Below are 6,122 nucleotides of genomic sequence, written 5' to 3' on the forward strand. Positions count from 1 at the left end.
TGCTTGAGGTGCTTGTCATGCTTGACGACTAAGGTACTTGAGGTGCTTGTCATACGTAATGGGAGGTAAGGTGCTTGAGAACCTTCCCATACATGGGAGGTAAGGTGCTTGAGTCAAAAAGAGACCCTACAAACTTAATGAGGAAGGTTCTTGAGAAGCTTCCCATACATGGGGGGTAAGGTGCTTGAGTCAAAAAGAGACCCTACAAACTTAATGAGGAAGGTTCTTGAGAAGCTTCATATGCATGAAAGTCCCAAAGCTAGGGGAATCTTTGACTTAACTTTACACTCACCCAAAGGGCACCCCTTTTTCGAAGGGCACATGGGACACATGACAGACTCTCCCTATGCTTAACCACATGGTGTGCTTGAATACTATTGGTTGGGCTAAAGAGGGGTCCAATGAGCTTCTAGTTCTATCCAACAAATATCTAGATATTTTCAAGATCTCTCTCTCTCTAAGGGGTAAGAAGGACACTTGTCAGAAGACTACCCATGTACTTGAATGCATGTTGTATGTGATTGGCTAGAGGGAGAGGGGTCCAATGAGCTTGCAGCATGTGGAAAAGTTACAACTCGCTCCAAGCAATCAAGGGGGGTGCTAGGGGGATATACACCACACACACACACTGATTTGGGGGATGCATTCTCACTTGGTGAAAGTAGAGGAACTCCACCTCCTTCTCCAAGCTTGTGAGAAGTAAGAGCCTACACCAACACTCTTGACTTTGGAATGCAAATCCAACCAAGAGCTATGCTTCAATGCTTAAGCTTGCCATATTCTCCATCTTCAATACTATGCTATTATGTATGCTAGCAAGAAGAGTGATGATAAATTGTCAGTGTTTCTTCCTATCACAGGTGGAAGGAGTAAATATTTATATCACAAGGTTGGGAACAAGGCAAGGGGAGTTGGATGCAGGTGCTATCAGGTTTATGATATGGGATTTGGAGCGAGATGTCTACAGGAGACTCTACTTGCTAGGATGTGTATGCTAAATGTGGATTTTAGCAGGTTAAAGTGGAGAATCTCGGAAGGTGAAAGGCGTGCAGATGGGAGACAACTATAAGGCTTTCAACAAGCAACAGTTGCGGGCGTGTGTAACAAGGCCAAGCTAAAGGTTTTTTTGGCTAACAATCTTTAAAAAAATGAATGAAGGGTGATGGCACTGCTGCAGCCCACTGCAGATTGCATGGAAATGGAGGGCCATCTGTTTGGCAGGCTGTAAGACAGGGCGAGTGGCGGGCTGCAGTTCATTGTGAAAAGGGCGCCACCTGGTGGCCATGCAAAAGCAAAGAGGGCGCGACAGTTGCATGCAAGCGGCCAGTTTTGCAGGAAGTGACCAATAGCGAGGCTGCTATTGGCCAAGGAGGAGGAGAACCATGTGTGCCAGAGGTTGAGGGGGGAGCAGGTGAGCTCAGCCGTGAGCGAGAGGGAGGCCACTTTGCTGAGAAGGTGAGGGGAGGCCGCCATCTACAGAGGGGAACTCCCACATGGGCTGAGGGCGGTCAATAGTGGAGAAAAGCCAGTAGTACAGAGTAGGCCGAGGCATGCAGGTGGAGGGCTCTACAAGTGGGAAGCCGCCAAGGTGGAGAGGAGGACTCAGAGCTACATGTGGGTTGCGGTGCAGAGCCGCGAGGCCATGAAGATGAGGAGCAGGCACTAATAGGGGAGCACTGCAAAGAGGTGAAAGGCCGAGGGTCATTAATTAAAGAGGGCCGCTCGGTGCAGTTGGTTGGAAGCTTCCAAGGATCAGCAGGTGGGTTGGTCGCTAGGCAGTCGCTAGGCAGAAGTGGTGATAGAGAAAAAAGGTTGTGGTACATAAGCCAAAGGGTTGGTGCGACCAGAGGAGAACAGTGCCACCTATCGCAGGGTATTAGACGCCAAGAAAAGAAGAATAAGGGCGTCGGTTGCAAACTCCTTTAGGTTGCATAAAGTATTGAAGCACAGAGGCCTTCGAGGATTTCAGAGGGAGGTCACGCTCTTCAAGCTGCAGGAGAGTTGCATGGAGGTGAGAGTCAAAGAAAAAAAAAAAGCATCAGAGTGCAATGGGTTGAAGGGTCGCAAGCTACACAGACCTGAGTCAAAGTTGTGGAACCATGAGCAATAAGGAATCGGACATACCCTCTCGCTCATAATCCGCCAAGAATGCGTTTAATTTTAGCAGGATTCATCAATGTACAGTTTTAGTTCATGCTAAGCAAACCAATTCTTGTTTCTTACTCTTGTGGTTCGGGTGAACATCATCGTTTTCTATCTCATCCGTGTGTCCATAAGGGTCTCCAAGTTTTGAGTGCGTCAGTCAAAATTGGATTACATGTATCTAGCTATGATGGACTCTCTAAAGGGTACTTGAGGCTTGATGTTATGATTGCATACTGGGTTATTGGGTATATGCACACTTTTGGGGTGTCTGTGAGTGTCGGGACTACTTATGTGTGAGTGTATGATGCTATCAAGGGTCATAGATTGGGATAATTTATTGCATGCTTTACAACCAGGTGTATACAGTTAGGGTTGGTCGGGTTCGGGCTTGGACATTGATTGTTTGCAGAGTGGGTATCACGATGTCTGTTAAATAGGGGATAGGGGTGTTGTGAAATCACTAGGCTATAGAGAGGCATTCAGATTGTGTGCTAGTGGTTTTCTCATTTCGCCCTTTCCATCTTGTGGTCCCCCCACGGAGGATCACACTGATCGCTCAAGTGATGGCGTGGTGCAGTAACATGGCGCCAGATTGTGAGTTAGTGTTCTCAGGTAAGCAAGATGCTGAAGATTGGAAGTCAGATGTGGAGCTCTGGATGTTGTCGATGGGGATGGTGGCCGACGAAGCCAAGTCAAGGGCTGTGCCGTTGGTGATGCGAGGGAAGGCCAAAGCTTGGTTCAAGGGGTTAGAAGTTCCTGATCGGCAGTCATGGAAGGTAATTTGAGCTTGGTTTATCTAAGAATTCAAGCAGAGAATTTCGCCTGCAGAATTGGACACGAAATTGAAGGTTTTGAAGCAAGATGTAATCGGTGAATTTGTAATTTTTTTAAAGCAATTTGAAGATATTTGGCAGCAATTAGAAGCTGCTACCCAGTCCCGAGCAACGACTACTTCAAATTAGAGAGATTTTTGGAGTGCTTAAACATCCCAAGATTCGAGAGAAGGTGGAGTTTGCTAGTGCAGAGGCCTATGAGGATGCAGTGTACGTCGCCAAAGTGAAGAGTAGAAAGACGAAGAAGAAGTTGGAGATGGGTTTGCTCAAGCCTACTGATTATGAAGTTGTTTCAACGACCCCGCAACAAGCAGTGCAGGTAAAAACAGTTCACATTTTTCGACATGCAGCGGTTACAAGTTCTCCATGGGTAAGCTCCATTCCATATCGTGTTTCATTGGTGCCCCCCATGTGTTATACATACATGCCTTCAAAGGAGGATCTCATCAACGAGGATGAAGAATGTATAAACAAGGATATGCATGAAGAAGAGACAGAAGATGTCGTTGGTTCTCAGGTCTCAAAAGAGGGTAAAGATCATCAAGTGATAGAGGAGATCAAGCCGACGATGCAAGTGTTAGAGGCTCCAATTGTAGAGGCAGATACAAAGCTGGAAGTTTTGGAAGTTGCTCCAGTAGTCGAGGCAAAACAAGTGATTTCCAAGACCGGGGGGTTGGGCAACCCTCTCTTATGCCTTGGGATGGTGAGGCTCTGCCGACTAGAGAGGTAAGCTCTGAGGATGAAGTTGACTGGGGTTTGATGAACCAACGGTTAGTATAGATGAGGAGTCACATATACTTGTTGCTAAAGCTATGGCCAGGATGAAGATTAAGCAAGATCTTGCACCTCCTCTAGTGTCAAAAGAAGAAGCACATGTGATTTTTCTTGAGACTTTGTGTGATGTCGAAGTGGACAATTAGGTTTGGGATGGAGCGAAAGAAAAGAGGATAAAATTGTCAACGAGGGCGGTTTTATGGACTTGGGATTGATGGAAAGAGTGGAAAGAGACATCCAAGCTATGTGGAAACAGGTTTGTGCCAATGGGTTGATGGTTATGCTTTTAAGGGTTGCTTTTTTGCAAGTTGTATATGCCACATACTATGCTCTTTGCAAGGAGTTTTTGATATGAAGACCTCTTCATTGGATATTGGTATGGTTGCTTGGGACTCTATAGGAGTCTCTCATATGGATGGGGATGCTTATCATGTGCACGACGACCATTGCTCGATACAAGTTGAAGAGGATGAATGTTATGGAGAGCTTTTATCATGCTCTATGTGCAGCTTTACAGATGTATTAATTACCAGCACATGTTTCATATATTTTACAGATGCATGGCTTCGGCCAACAATTTCTTTTTGATCCAGGTGGAGCTTACACTATGCTTGGGGGAGATTTGAGCTTTCCATTTGATCCTAGAGGGTGATGCAACGGACGCTTGCTTTTCTCTCTATCTCTATCCTATCTATATAGCCACTATATTATTTTTTCCTTATGCATTCTATATACGTATGTTATATCATTCTCTCTATGTAGTACTATTTTACCTAAATAATTCTATGGTTGAGCATGAATGCTCAACGAGGGGGTGGGCAATGATGGTACAGCCAAACTGTGTTGACCTCTGGAAGTACAGAAAGTCCAAGCACGGCTATTTGTAGGCAAGTGACAGGGACATTGGGCAAGTATTTGATGGAGCCAAGAGAGAGGTACATCGAGATGGAGCACTCGCTAGTGGAAACTGTCAGTGTTTCTTCCTATCACAGGTGGCAGGAGCAAATGTTTATATCACAAGGTTAGGAATGAGTATCACAAGGTTGGGAATGAGGCAAGGGGTGTTGGATGCAGGTGCTATCAAGTTTATGATATGGGATTTGGAGTGAGATGTTTGCAGGAGACTCTACTTGCCAAGATGTGTATGCTAAATGTGGATTTTAGCAGGTCAAGGACAAATTTAGCACTACCAATCGGGGGAGTTTAGAAGTGCTCGAAGTGTCGATTTTTTGGCGTTTCATACAGCTCTCAAAGTCCTCTAGAGTTCGTTCCTTATCACTTCGCACTTGGGTCTATTGGACAAGGCTATACCGTTGAGAAGCTGACCATTGTAGATGGACAGCCTTGATATAACCACGGTCATGCTTCTTCTTTCCTCAAGTTTTATATGAATTGCGCTCGAGGTGGACATCGACCCAAAGGGGGCTTCAAAGGAAGCGAAGCACATGTTTTCTTAAAGTGGAGAATCTCCGAAGGTGAAAGGCGTGCAGAAGGGGGACAACTATAAGGCTTTCAACAAGCAACAGTTGCGGGCGTGTGTAACAAGGTCAAGCTAAAGGTTTTTTTGGATAACAATCTTTAAAAAAATGAATGAAGGGTGATGGTGCTACTGCAGCGCACTGCAGATTGCATGGAAATGGAGCGCCATCTATTTGGCAGGCCGTGAGCACAGGGGGAGTGGCGGGCTGCAGTTCATTGTGAAAAGGGCACCACCTGGTGGCCATGCAAAAGCAAAGAGGGTGCAGCAGTTGCATGCAAGCGGCCAGTTTTGCAGGAGGTGACCAATAGCGAGGTCGCTTTTGGCCAAGGAGGAGGAGAGCCATGTGTCCCAGAGGTTGAGGGGGGAGCAGGTGAGCTCAGTCGTGAGCGAGAGGGAGGCCACTTTGCTGAGAAGGTAAGGGGAGGCCGCCATCTACAGAGGGGAACTCCCACATGGGCTGAGGGCGGTCAATAGTGGAGAAAAGCCAGTAGTACAGAGTAGGCCGAGGCATGCAGGTGGAGGGCTCTACAAGTGGGAAGCCGCCAAGGTGGAGAGGAGGACTCAGAGCTACATGTGGGTTGCGATGTAGAGCCGCGAGGCATGAAGATGAGGAGCAAGCACTAATAGGGGAGCACTTCAAAGAGGTGAAAGGCCGAGGGTCATTAATTAAAGAGGGCCGCTCGGTGCAGTTGGTTGGAAGCTTCCAAGGATCAGCAAGTGGGTTGGTCGCTAGGCAGAAGTGGTGATAGAGAGAAAAGGTTGCCATACATAAGCCAAAGGGTTGGTGCGACCAGAGGAGAACTGCGCCACCTATCGCAGGGTATTAGACGCCAAGAAAAGAAGAATTAGGGCGTCGTTTGGAGACTCGTTTAGGTTTCATAAAGAATTGA

General features: G+C 46.7%; 1 pseudogene; it reads left to right on the top strand.

Annotated features, from left to right (window-relative positions):
• The first annotated feature begins 1,497 nt into the window (after positions 1–1,497).
• Positions 1,498–5,608, top strand: LOC147426696 (uncharacterized; annotated as a pseudogene).
• The last annotated feature ends 514 nt before the right edge of the window (positions 5,609–6,122 follow it).

Source organism: Adiantum capillus-veneris, chromosome 24 (assembly GCF_014529385.1).
Source record: "Adiantum capillus-veneris isolate H3 chromosome 24, ASM1452938v2, whole genome shotgun sequence".
In the NCBI taxonomy this organism is placed as follows: Eukaryota; Viridiplantae; Streptophyta; class Polypodiopsida; order Polypodiales; family Pteridaceae; genus Adiantum; species Adiantum capillus-veneris.